Source organism: Eleutherodactylus coqui, chromosome 13, assembly GCF_035609145.1.
Source record: "Eleutherodactylus coqui strain aEleCoq1 chromosome 13, aEleCoq1.hap1, whole genome shotgun sequence".
NCBI classification, from domain to species: Eukaryota; Metazoa; Chordata; class Amphibia; order Anura; family Eleutherodactylidae; genus Eleutherodactylus; species Eleutherodactylus coqui.
Genome location: NC_089849.1, coordinates 57,830,347 through 57,844,653, shown reverse-complemented (window position 1 = coordinate 57,844,653; position 14,307 = coordinate 57,830,347). Strand labels below are relative to the sequence as shown.

Here is a 14,307-nt window from a genome sequence, read left to right as displayed (position 1 = left end):
TATGGAAGACTGGTCGGTCATCTTTTCCAACAATGTCTCATATATTTATAAGGGTCAAAGAAAAGTGTAGCTACTCGGTGGGTGGACGTATAAAGTTCGTTGATGAATGGTGGCACAAGTGTACGTAGGAGATGCTACCGGCCAGACGTGCACCTGTACAAGACCGGTCAAGAAGCACACTTTGGGAGTGAGAAAAATGGCTTAAGGCGCAACGACTCCAGAAAATGGTGATGATGGTAAGATATAAAGATATTGTTATGAGGAGTAAAACAAGCAGGACAAACTTTTTTCGAGGAAAACCCTCTTCTTCATTAATTGCTGGAGCAAGACATGCTGGATGGCTACTGTGAGTATTTAGGTTGCCATGCCAGCACGACCAATAGGGAAACCATAGGGAGAGGGTCAGGCTGCAGGTGTAGCTCCTGGTGTCTGAAGTGGACATTTATAAAACATGCATACAAATTCTTAGTCATTATCGAAAGGTTTACCTAGAATGATTGGTGAATGCATAAATGCTAAAAAAAAACTTGACTATAACAAAATTTTTAAAGCAACCCTCTGGGTCAGAACAAAATCTTGTGCTGGGACGGGAGGGTGAAAGAGGTACATTACCTCTATTTGATTGTTTCAACCACCATTTGATTCTACCGGTTCATTAATCCTGTTTTTGATAGGCCAAGATGGCTGCTGATATTTTCTAATTACACTATGCACTGCTCTGTGATTTGCCAGCGCTGATCACATGAGGAATACTGGCCAACCAGGTATAATGTATTGGTTGTCATAACACTACCAATACACTAGAGACCACTAGATAGGTTTAAGATAGTGGTGGCCTGAAAACGTGAAGCTCAAACGACTGACAAAATCAACTATAGGTAATGTACCCCCTACACCCTGTGGTACTAGGGTAGAATTTTGTCCCAAAACTGGAGAGTTGCTTTAAGTAGTTTTTAAATTTATAGTGGTATAGAGTGATTAATTGGTTAATTTTTATTGAGTTATTTTGATCAGTAAAACAATCTTGTACCTACATAACTACCTTCAAGTTAAATAGTCAGCTCTCTGGACATAATCGGTTTTAGAAAATAAGTGTATTCCCTATAACTAGAGATGAGCGAGTATCCTCGCTAAGGCACGTTACTCGAGCGAGCACTGCCTTAGCCGAGTATCTCCCCGCTCGTCTCTAAAGATTCGGGGGCCGGCGTGGGTGACAGGTGAGTTGCGGTGGGGAGCGGGGGGGGGGGGAGAGGGAGAGAGAGATCTCCCCTCCATTCCTCCCCGCCAGCCCCCGAATCTTTAGAGACGAGTGGGGAGATACTCGGCTAAGGCACTACTCGCTCGAGTAATGTGCATTAGCGAGTATACTCGCTCAGCTCTACCTATAACCATTCTGGCGGTTCTCTACTTATAACTCTGTGTTGTGCCATTCCACTGTTGTTCCTTCTAGAAATTTATGAATTTAACACTGTAGTTATCACTGTTGCCTTGCAGCGCTGGGTACCAAAGTTCAAATCTGGCCAAGGGCAACATCTACATGGAGTTTTATGTTCTACCCTTGGATTTTCTCCAGTTTCTTCCTACACTCCAAAAACGCTCTAGTAGGTGAATTGAGATTGTGAGCCCCAATGAGGACAGGGACCATGATGGCCTCTTTGTACAGTGCTGGGAAATATATATGCATTATATGAATAAGTAAAATAAACTGGATGTTACCAGTTTGGGTGTTCCTATAAATTCTGACTTGGTCCGCACCATGCTGACAGTCGCTGAATGTGTAACAACCCTCACCCCCTCCCTTGACAAGAAACATACAACAGTCAACATATTCATAAACCCTTAATCGTTATAAGAGAAGAACAGCACAACCCAGAATTATTAATGAAGATGCTCCAGAAAGGTTATTTAATAGGAAATGCAAATATCTACTAAAAAAGGTAAGTCAGGAGAGCGGACAGTTCATCTTCTAACTAATAGGACCAGTTGCACACACCATGGCCTTTCTCCCCAAAAGAATATAGTCAATCGCGTATCACTCAGCTGCTTGTGGTGGTTTATTGGAGTAAGTGGGAAGCCAACGCGCCTCCTATGATCAACACAGATGGTAATGTGATCGGCATCAATGACGTTTGTCACAGTTGGCCAATCCCCCAACCACAAACGGCAAAGTGATACACTCAGTGCCACCGCTTTCTGCTGCATTCTCTTTGTCAAACAGACTTCAACAGCCGCCATCATCGTTATTTCTCTTATGGCATTCCCCACCACCTAGTTGAACATTGTCTTCAGTTGCATATAAAGCCCAACACTAATATACTGTCGATTTGGCCATCTCCACTCCCTAGTGTTAATCGAATGTGATCGTGAAGAAAGGTCAGAATCAGGCTAAGGCCTCATTCACACGGGCGATGGCGATATTGCAGCTGTGTTCTGTGCGATATCGCTGCCTTTTCTCATAGCGATATTGAGATTTTGTGGCACTCTTTTGCTGGCATGGTCACAGGTTCAAAAATTCCACCTCCAGTAAGCGCTGGCTTTGATTGGCTGAGCGATGACGCCGGAGAACCAATCACAGCTATTCAATGCGATGGCTGTGATTGGTTCATCGAACACTGCAGTAATTGGCAGAGCCACGGTGCTTGAGAACCAATTGGAGCCAGTGCTCCCTGGAGGTGGGATTTTTGAACCCCCTGATCAGAAACTGCTGGCTGAAGACTACAAACAAGTGCCGTGGATCTGCCGTAGGAGAAGTGCCACGGAGCAGACCGTGCCTGTTAGGTAATGTCTTTTTTTGCTGTTTAATGCTGCTAGGGATTATTTTAGCGACTAACCGTAGGACCTCCTACTGTAAAAGTTGTATTGCACCGCACAAAAACTGCGTTTTCGTGCGATGCAACACAATGAAGGCTCCATAGGGAAACATGGGCTACAAAACATTCAGCATGACACTTTTTTTCTTTTCTTGCCATGTAGCAACCTACAAAACATCGCTTATGTGAAGGAACCAATAGGAAAGTATAAGCCTCACATTCATGCGATTTGTAGCTCTGTCGCATTGCGAGAAAATCATGCGATTTTGTCGCCCGTGTAAAAGCAGCCTAAGGCTATTATTGCACTCGTAAAACTTGCTCGTTCAAATAAAATCGATTAAAATAAAGTGGGGTCTAAACTCAACAGATGGGATATGGCCATCCACTAAATGTTTGTCAAGGGATTTCCACCAACCTCAATCTGGCCTTTTCTATCTGACACAAAAATCACTTTTATAACCGAGAAGCAAGTAATAGCAATTCAACCAGGATGTGTATAAAACCGTATCTGGCCAGTTAGAGCCACTTTCTTGTGATATCAGCAGTACAGAAAAGGGAGTATGTTTATTTAATCTTAAGGGTAAGTGAGGCCATAGGGCGTACATGTCTTGCAGGGCAACAATGGGTAAGTTAGCTGTATTTTAATATAGTGCCCAGAGTAAATACAGGAGTATGCAGACCAGAAAGCAGATTGCAGTTCTACACACAGCATAATGCAGGGTTATACTTCCTCTATTATAACTGCCAGCCTCCAAATCCTCCTCATCTGGCACCAGACTTCCCATTACAACACAAGTTGAGATCAGAATCCTCTGATCAGGTTTCTGTATTTTCCTTCCTTAGGCTACACATTCCTCAGAAGACAAGATTTAGCATTCCTCTGGATTATTTCTTCCTGATAGATCAGCAACTTTTAAGTGGTGCTGTAACAGGAGGTTTCCGCTGGCATCATTACTGCTGGGCACCTCAGGGGAGTTCTGTGGGCACCCACAACGGAGGCTTTAATCCACAGCACCATGCTTCAGCATGCCAGCTGTATACATCTCATCCAGAGAGCAGGTTAGTCCTTCTTTGCTGCAGGAACATCTTGGATGTATGTACACAGATGTATATTAACCCTCTCCTGCTTTACGCCAGCAAGTTTTTGCTAAGTAATGTAAGCCTACTCTGCCAGCAATTACAAGGCATCGTGCCATCTGTGTTTCTTCTTTCTGCATTTTCACCCATGTCTAAAAAAATTACTTTTCATTATCTGATAAATTTATACTTTAGACATTTTTGCTGTAATTATTTTCACTCATCGATAATCCAGGGGTGTAGCTTGGGGGGTCTGGTGCATTTACTGTCCGTGATGCGGAGGGGGTTATTACTAGTACCACTACCAGCATTAATAAAGCTTTAATCTCACGTAGGGGTTATAATTAATTAAATGAGTAACACATTATCTAATGCAGTCTCTTACAAGGTGCTGATATTTCGTTTTACTGATGAGCATGCCCATAGTACGCAGCCCATTACCATCTACAGTAGGTACATTTGTGTTTGGGTGTATAGGCAATGCCATGAATAATACCACATTGCTCACAGCCGCTTTTCTTCAGAAAAGAAGTTTTATGTTCACATGACGCCTTAAAATCACATAATTACGCAGCAGAAATTCTAGGTTGACCCTCAGATTTCTGCCATGGCTTTTCTATGGATGTTTGGCATGTTTTGTAGCAGATCTGCATGATGATTAGTTCCACCACCATTCAATAGCCTTTTTGCCACAGTGCCACCAACCTCCCCCCCCCCCCCATTTCACCTGCATGAGATGTGGATTTATTTGTGGAATCGCCTACTGAAGTCAAATCCAAAATGGGAACAAGGCCTTACTTATCATGGAAGCGCCATTTACAAGGAGCATCATGGTTTAATGCAATTGGCATTGTTTTGTCCTCCGTGTTATCCATCATATCTATAGGATCATTTTGTTTCTCTTACAGAGAGCAATAATCTCTTTTTCTACTGATTTAGAGGGGCTTTACAAAGGACAATGATCATCCAAATAGTCGCTCGATAGAGCGAATGTGACAGTTGTTTCAACTGGGTGACAAGTAAGAATTTGTAAACTTGTTGCTTTGTTTCAGTTTACCTAAAATCATCACTAGTTGATTAATTATGGTATGAGTAAACAAGCAATTGTTTGTCTTTCAACAACTAGCCAATAACTTTGGAGGGAGGTGTGTGCTTCAGCGCCAACAACCGCTCCATCTGATGTGCACAAACAGTCTGTTATATGCTTTAGCGACTATTTCGAGTAGCTATTTCGATGATAGTTGTCCCATGTTGATCTGGATACCAATTTCTCCAGCAGGTTCCAGGGTATTCTGTAGCTTCCTAATTATGTAGTATGGCATGCGCGCGCCTTATATCAACCAGTCAGACATAAGATGTAAGTCTCAGATCTAAAACTGGGTCTGGGCAGTACAATGCTCAGACCCTCAGTTTTATTAAAACACATAATGCCTGCCCTTTATGAGCGTATAACATGACATCGATAACATATATAGATTTTCAATCGTTGGGCCATAGAGAATCCCCCACCTCTCCCAAGTCCAGTGTACAAGTCAACCTTTGTCTCCTCAACATGTGGTCAGGCAAAAACCAGCTTCTCTCAGAAGTTGAGGGTGGGGGAAGGGACCTGAGGAAACACCCAAGATGGATACACCTTTTCAGTCTTACAGTATAGCAATGTGATTTTAACCCTTAAGAGGCTACACTAGAGCTTTACATTAGGATAACGTTGTAGCACACATCTTTCACCATGCCATTGTCCAGCAATTACCACAATGAAATTATGTGGCCATTAGCCTCTACAGAGTTAAATCACTACAGCTGCGTAATACATCTAGTTTATACAAATCAATAGACATTTTACGCTAACTAATCATCATGTCTACTACAATGTAAATCCACCCTAACATGGTACCAAACTTTTTTTTTCTTTTTACCATTATTTGGTGACACACAGATTCTATATTATGGCGCTATAGGAACTGTGAGACTTCATGTGGTACCATATTCCTCTCTAAGGCCTCTAGTTGACAATGTAACATGTTGATTGGCACTCCTTACTGCTGTTTACGTATTGTAGAGAATCCCTAGAAGAGGGACGAACAATCATAAATACAATAGTTTGTCCCCATACAGATTGCATTTGTCTGCAGCACATCCCCTGTTTACACCGGAGATGTTCTGTTGACGAACGAGCATTTTTATGCCTGACTAAAAGATTCAATCAGCTGATTGCGACCATATTCAGGTGGAGGGATTATAGGACAAGGAACATTAATACAATGTTGTACCATATCATCAACTTGTGAAAAATGGCTTTAACATTTTTGTTATTAAATTGGAGTCATCCAAGCGGTACAGTCTGGGCCCATATTACAGATCTATATAACACTTTACCTCTACATTAGGCTTTAGAAGCAATAATAATTTAATGTATATGTCTATGCCAAGAACCATTTGAAATCTAGTTTAAATTGTTTTCCAAAAAGTTCTCCACATTTTTGAATATCGTAGAACTTTCTTGGTTGCTCATCTTATACTTAACATCATCAATCAGAAAAAAGTTATTGAATGACTATTGGATTTCTTATATAATATAGTCTGGGTGAAATCTTCACATTTCAAGAGGTGTGCTTGTGGACAGCCAAGTCACCTAAAAAGATTTGACAAAAAAGTAACTTGTAATTGCAACCTTGCTTTGACAGATGTCAATATGTCTCCCCCGTGTACTACATATGAATGTCCAGAAGCGAACACACATTTCCAAGCTGTAAATTGCCCTTTTTTATACACTTTCTTTTTCCAATGCCCACACTTTTCTGTGTGCTGTTATATTTCCAGCGTTTAGAAACCCCAGAGGTTTGGCTGTCATCCACCATAAACCAGGTGCTCTTTGCGGGACGATGAACCGACTTATATTTGGGGAGCTTAGCTGTCAAAATAGACTGGTGTTTGTTTTCATGGTTCTTTAAATTTAGCGACAGAAGTTGTGATGGCCGTCCGTACAACCACAGGACATACAGCTGCTATTTACTGAGCTATTTTAAAGCACCGTGGTGTCTAGTCATAAGACTAAGGCCTTATGGAGAGGCGAGAAAAAGACATTTCATATTGAGGAATTTGACTTCCAAGTTCTAGGTGACTTCCAGCTGTTGGAGAGCAATGAACTGAAATCAGCTGTTAATGTGTCTCCGAAATGTACGCCTCATAATATGGGCAGCGTGGCGGCAAACAGGTGAATTGTCTTGGGATTTTACAGTAGTGAGGGATCTAATTTTATCTCTTGGCTTTAGTAAAGGGTTCCTGCTGGGAAAACAGAAATAGAATTTAAATAACTGCGCAAAAGATATGCTAACTGCAACATAGTTGAGCAATCATACGTTCCGCTACAGAAACTACATGAAACCTGCTGCAAAATTTGGGTGCAGAATCTGCATCCAATAATTTGATATAAATCTATCAAATGCAAGCTTAGACTTGGAGCGACACTCCAGTTCTGGACAAACAAAGATGGCCACACCGATTCTCTGACTACACGATGCACACTGTATGCGTCAGTAGTCTAAGACACTACATGCTGCTCTGACTGGTCAGCATTGCTCACGTGGGAAGCACTGGCCAATTGAAGCAGGTGTAGTGTCTTAGACTAATGTTGCATACTAATTCGCAGTGAGAAGCAGGTAGTCAGAGAATCGGTGCGGCCATCTTTACTTGTCCAGGAAGTCGCTGTGAAATGTTTTTGGAATGCAAAAAAAGTTTTTGCTTTTTTACTCTTATGGAATTTTGTGAAAGAAAGAAGACATACTTGCCTCCTTCAGTCACTCCACATCCAGCTCTGGAGCCCAAATCTGTGCCATGCCAAACCCAGAAGAAAATGGCTGAGTCATGTGCCATTCATGTCATGGCAGAATCACTGTGATTGGCTAGGGGGTCCTATATACGCAGCTGTGCCATGGTTCAAGGCTCCAGTGCTGGACAAGAAGCCACTGAAGCAGGTATGTAGTTTTTTTTAACTCTTCTTTCACAAGATTCCACAGCTGTAAATTTAAAAAAAAGAAAAGTTTTCCTGAGTACCGGAAAACTCCTATGAAGGGGTTGCCTCATAAAGAGATACTTCTATACCCCAATAACTGCTATTCGTATAAATACTGTAGACAGTGCTTCCGAGGTCTCATGGATCCGACACTGCATGCCTTTGGAGAGGGTGTTGGAAGCACTGTTGGGTATGTCAGGAGTCCCTTGCCTGGAAGTTCACAGTTGGGTCAGAGTTGTTGTTGTCACCTTTTCAAGTATTTTTAGACATTTTAATGTTCTATTTAGAAAGTAACTATTTTTTGAGGGGTGTTTTTCTCAAACCTCATGGTGATAAGTTCTATTTAAAGTGTTCTTTATGTCTGCTCATTGTTTTATTCATAAGACATTCCGTAATTTTTTTTATTATCCTGCGGCAATCAGAGAAATATAAAACCATTTAATTTAAAATGGTTCTTTACCTCTTTGGCCAGCTTTAAATGGATGATAATGTATTTAATTCACCTTGGATGCTGATCAGAGTTTGCAGCATAGGATACATTAGTGTTATAAAGATTTGCAGCTGTGCTGCAGTTGAGTTACACCTTGAAGTCTTCTTCCAGACATCTCTTAGACTTGCTGTCTCTGCCAACTATCCCATTTATTTTCATACAGTCAGCAAAAACTCTATACATCTTCTTCTCCAAAAAGCCACATAACAATGCTGCACAATAAAATATATAGCCAGTTTATTTTACTGTATTTCATAGTAGAAAAGAAATATAAATCCCCTCTGCTCTTCTGACAGAGATGGATTCAAAAAGCTCACCAAAAATGGTACTAAAATCACCATGTGCCCCAAAATTTAGTGCAGCTGAAGTGCGCATTCTTACTGTACATTTGCTGATGCTCTAACATAAAAAAAGATCATTTCTTGCTACCCACTGGAGAGAAAAGAAACTGGACTGAGGAGTGCAGGAAGCTGCAGTTTGTGAGGCAAGAGGAACAGGATTACTGTGGTCCAAAGGACAGGAGTACCAACCAGCACTGGCAAGAGGTCTGAGAGAGTAATAGAGCGGAAGCACTCCCGAACCCCCCAGACAACTATGTAGGACTGCTGAGGTTGGTAGAAGCTGCAACCCCCCACACGTCAACTTGTAAGTGAGGCCTGCCTCAGCTGAGAATTGAGGTGTGCATACTGGTGGTGCAGCATCCAAGGAGCAGACCCACAGCTCAGGAGACAGCGAGGTAGAGAAAGGTTTGTCACAGGGCTCTAACATTTCCTCCTCTGGGTGTAGCTTAGGACCCGACCATGTTACTGCTGTGGTAGATCAAGGGGGTTGTAACCCAGGGGTTACCTTAAGTCCAGTTGTCACTTGTGATGTCACCATTCTGTCCTCTGCGACATATCTCCCAGATGTAATAAAACAGTCCACACACAGGGTAATTTTCTGAACGAGAACCAGTAACGGTTGGCTCTGTCCGTTTGCTGCAAACTCTTGAACTTAAATTCCAACAAAGAGTCCTGGTACAGATATAACAAGCCAAAGTGGTGCAACAGGGAGGATTCTTGGGGTATTCGGACAATCCACAGTCCAAGTTATCTGTGTGATTCCCACTCCCAGCAAACTCTCTCTCTACCGGTCAACACTCACTCTTCGTCTAGTTGCTTTGGAATGGTTTGTTTCACTCCCAGCGCTCACCAGAAGCGCTGAGGATTCCTGGGTTGGTTAGGCCCAGGCTGAGCATCAGGCCATCGCTCAACCTCCTCCATGCTCCACACACAGACTGATTTGTCCGGTGTGTGGGCGTCAGACTCTCCAGCCCTGTGTTTGACGGACTGACTGCTCTCACACTCGCCACACTATACTCATCCTTACAAACACATACACATTCGGCATGATCACATGATCACAAATGATACACACAAAATGTTACATTTTCCAGACAGAACAGAACATACCAGCCATTAAAGGGGTTGTCTCATGGCAGCAAGTGGGGTTATACACTTCTGTATGGCCATATTAATGCACTTTGTAATATACATTGTGCATTAAATATGAGCCATACAGAAGTTATTCACTTACCTGCTCCGTTGCTAGCGTCCCCGTCTCCATGGCTCCGTCTAATTTCGCTGTCTTCTGGCGTTTTTAGATGCGCTTGCGCTGTGCGGTCTTCTGCCTGGTGAATGGGGCCACTCGTGCCGGAGAGCTGGTCATCGTAGCTCCGCCCCGTCACGTGTGCCGATTCCAGCCAATTAGGAGGCTGGAATCGGCAATGGACCGCACAGAGCCCATGGTGCACCATGGGAGAAGACCCGCGGTGCATCGTGGGTGAAGATCCCGGTGGCCATCTTGGTGAAGGAAGAAGTAGGAAGAAAGAAGAAGTCGCAGAGCGGGGATTCGGGTAAGTAATATATATATATATTTTTTTTTTAACACATCCCTTGGGTTTGTCCTGCGCCGAACGGGGGGCCTATGGGAAAAAAAAACCTGTTTCGGCGCGAGACAACCCCTTTAACCCTTTTACTCCTGTAAACATTCAATACACATGAATCTGATGCATTCCACAAACAAGATACTGACAAGACATTGACACGAGACACACATGTAACATTATGGAGGGGCCCTATTAACTCTGGGCCACTACAGTAGGGTTGGGTAACCGTTACCCAACAGGTCTTCTATGTCATGTCTGTGACTAGAGAAATGCTTGGCCACATGTAATTCTGTCTTTCTCATCCTTGCTTTAAAGGGGTTGTCCCGCGAAACAAAGTGGGGGTATACACTTCTGTATGGCCATATTAATGCACTTTGTAATGTACATTGTGCATTAATTATGAGCCATACAGAAGTTATTCACTTACCTGTTCCATTGCTAGCGTCCCCGTCTCCATGGTGCCGTCTAATCTTCAGCGTCTAATCGCCCGATTAGACACGCTTGCGCAGTCCGGTCTTCTCCCTTCTGAATGGGGCCGCTCGTGCCGGAGAGCGGCTCCTCGTAGCTCCGCCCCGTCACGTGTGCCGATTCCAGCCAATCAGGAGGCTGGAATCCGCAATGGACCGCACAGAAGACCTGCGGTCCACCGAGGGTGAAGATCCCGGCGGCCATCTTCACAAGGTAAGTAAGAAGTCACCGGAGCGCGGGGATTCGGGTAAGTACTACCCGTTTTTTTTTTTTATCCCTGCATCGGGGGGGCTATTGAAAAAAAAACACCCCGTTTCGGCGCGGGACAACCCCTTTAAGTTTTTGTCCTGTTTCTCCAACATAAAGGCCACCTACAGGACATTTACTCAAGATCAGGTACACAGCATTAGACGTAGAACATGTGAATGTCCCTGGCATCTTATAGTCCTGCTGTGTGTTGGGGATCTGTATCCTGTCCGTGGTCCGTACATGTGAGCAGGTCTTGCAGCTCCTTACATTACACGGATAAGTTCCTTTTTGTGTGTCAGCCGGCAATGCACTACTGGCTATAAAGTTCAATGTATTTCTCTAAGATGATACCATTGTTAGCCAAGTGATCTTGTTCACAAGGTATTATTACGGATTGCTCACAAGGCATTACTATTCCTACATTTTAGTTAGCAGTAGATGGCGCCGAGGTACTCGAAAGTAAATGTGGTATTACCATTCTTCTTGTGAAAGTGATTTCTAGGAGGAATAAAAGAGGAAACAGCGCAATACAGAACTTTAACCACTTGAGGACCAAAGATATAGCGGTTTTTTTTCTATTTTCATTTTTTTAACCCCGCCTTCCAGCAGCCATAACTTTTTAATTTTTCCATTGACCAAGCCATATGACAGCTTATTTTATGCAGGACGAGTTGTATTTTTAAATGTACCATTAAATGTACTATATAATGTATGGAAAAACTTTTTAAAAAGTTTAAGTGGGGAGAAATGCAATTATGCCATTTTTGGTGGTTTTAGTTTTTCCATTGATAACCGTGCAGTAAAAATGATGTGACCTATGTTCTATTGGTCAGTGCGATTTACAGTAATACCAAATTTATATATATATATATATATATATATATAATCATACCTAATATAATTTTTTTATGTTTTCTATTTTAAAAAAATATATATATTTTTTAAATTGAATAAAAATAGTTTTCCATTGCTATATGCTGAGATTTGTAATTATTTTTTCGTCCATTAGACTGTGTGAGGGTTCATTCTTTGTTTTTATTACCATTTCAGAAACCTACATCTTTTCGATCATTTTTTATTCAAAGTTTTTGGGAGCCAGAATACTAAAAATAATTTGCAATTCTGGCATTCCGTCCTTTTTAATAGTTCAGGCTTTTACATACACGGCGATGCCAAATATATGTTTTTTCTAATTGTTTTGTTTTTGAACTTTTATTTAACCGTTCATAAAAAACTTTATGAAATTTTATCTTACACTATTATTTTGACCTCACAGGGGACTTGAACTTATGATCCTTTGATCGCTTGTACTATATGGTGCAGTACTTGAGTATTGCAGTATATAGAGGTTTTCTTTTTTAATTATGTTGCCTTTCAAGCCCTGCAGTAGCCAGGGCTTGATAAGGCCTATAGGCCTGTCATGTATAGATGCCTAAGTAGTCTCTAAACCAAAATACTAACTTATTGGCACTCTCTGATCATGCTGCGGGAGGTGCCAATAGTGTGCAGGAAGTGGTCCCCCTCTCAGCTTTGACTGTGACATCTAAACTGTTAAATGCCACGATCAGAGATAACTGTGATTGCATCAGAAACAGCAGCTAGCCACCGATTATGGAGGGGGCTCTGCCCCCGAGCCCGCCTCATACACACTTCAGGACTGCAGGACATTTATATGCGTTTGGCAGTTCTGAAGTAGTTAAAAAGAAAAAAAAGATGCCCCACAATTGTTGTTTCATGGGAATACAATTGTTTACTGAAACTAACGTGTAAGGATTGGTGACAGGTTCTCTTTAAGCAGAAAAGACATTGCATCCGGATGGAATCTTCCGCAGGGCACTGTAGAATATTTTATAGTCAAAATCCACAAGTCTAAATGCGGATTTTGATGCAGAATTGGCCATTACCATTTCTGCATCAAAATTCGTGTGTAAGACATGTAGATTTTGGAGTGGAATATTCTGTCCCGAGTGCAAATGCCCTTCGCCTGTACGGTTGATCCTTGGTAAAACAATATTTTGTTTTCCCTTTTTTGAAAGTTTTTTAACCAAAAAGTAGGAACCAGGTAAGAATAATTGATGGGTATAACCCTTCGTATAGCATCAGCCTACCTTTTGCTTGTTGACCATCTTGTTGCTGTGTGTGCCACTGTTTACCTACTTTTGCATATCCATCGCGTTTTATGTTAATCCGCTGATGCAAAATACATAACTTTTTTCCTTCCTGGAATGGCGGCCAGCACAGAACAATTCTTTGTATGTTATAAACTAGTAGAGAGCCGATCCAGGACAGCGACTGCGAAATATACAGAAATACATATATGGAAATCCATGCTCAGGAGCCACCCTCTGCAGCCCTGCAGCTTCGCTGTTCTTCACTTTCGTTGGCTCTTCGTTGCCTCATTCTCTCTGTTTGTGCAGTTCGGCGCTCCTCTTCAGTATTATAGATTCCAGAACATACAATGATTTGATAGGACTTAAAGGGGTTGTCCCGCGAAACAAAGTGGGGTTATACACTTCTGTATGGCCATAATAATGCACTTTGTAATGTACATTGTGCATTAATTATGAGCCATACAGAAGTTATCAGAAGTTATTCACTTACCTGCTCCGTTGCTGGCGTCCTCGTCTCCATGGTGCCGTCTAATTTTCAGCGTCTAATCGCCGGATTAGACGCACTTGCGCAGTCCGGTCTTCTTCTTTTCTGAATGGGGCCGCTCGTGCCGGAGAGCGGCTCCTTGTAGCTCCGCCCCGTCACGTGCCGATTGCAGCCAATCAGGAGGCTGGAATCGGCAATGGACCGCACAGAAGCCCTGCGGTCCACCGAGGGAGAAGATCCCGGCGGCCATCTTCACCAGGTAAGTAAGAAGTCACCGGAGCGCGGGGATTCAGGTAAGCACTGTGCGGTTTTCTTTTTTAACCCCTGCATCGGGTTTGTCTCGCGCTGAACGGGGGGGGGGGGGGGGGCTATTGAAAAAAAAAAAACCCGTTTCGGCGCGGGACAACCCCTTTAAGTTTGGAATTTGTTCAATCATGATTTGGCCACTTTGTGAAATCGTCATTGTGGAACCTCAGCAGGTGATGACTCGGAGAAGCTTGTGTGGATGAAGATGATGTGAGGCATGAAGTTTGTAGTACAAGGAGCGCCACGGAGAAGTAGGCCGGCACTGAACTCTTGTGAAAGATGTCTACAACCAAATCTCTTTACTGCCCATAGCAACCAATCAAAGTGCAGCTTTCATTTTACCTAAGCAGTATAAGAAATGAAAGCTGTGCTG

General features: G+C 42.6%; 1 protein-coding gene across 7 annotated transcripts in view; it reads left to right on the top strand.

The window, feature by feature from the left end:
• LOC136587527 (CMP-N-acetylneuraminate-beta-galactosamide-alpha-2,3-sialyltransferase 2-like) overlaps positions 1-14,307 on the top strand; it is a 62,670-nt gene that overhangs the window by 14,855 nt on the left and 33,508 nt on the right. For 4 of the 7 annotated variants that reach the window (XM_066586160.1, XM_066586154.1, XM_066586155.1 and 1 more), the window contains one exon: positions 3,654-3,869. The exons of 2 other annotated variants lie outside the window; for them this stretch is intronic. The gene's annotated coding sequence lies outside the window, so the exon portion shown is untranslated. Of the gene's footprint in view, positions 1-52; positions 237-3,653; positions 3,870-14,307 lie in introns of all 7 variants that reach the window. One more of the 7 variants, XM_066586157.1, reaches the window with a different exon arrangement.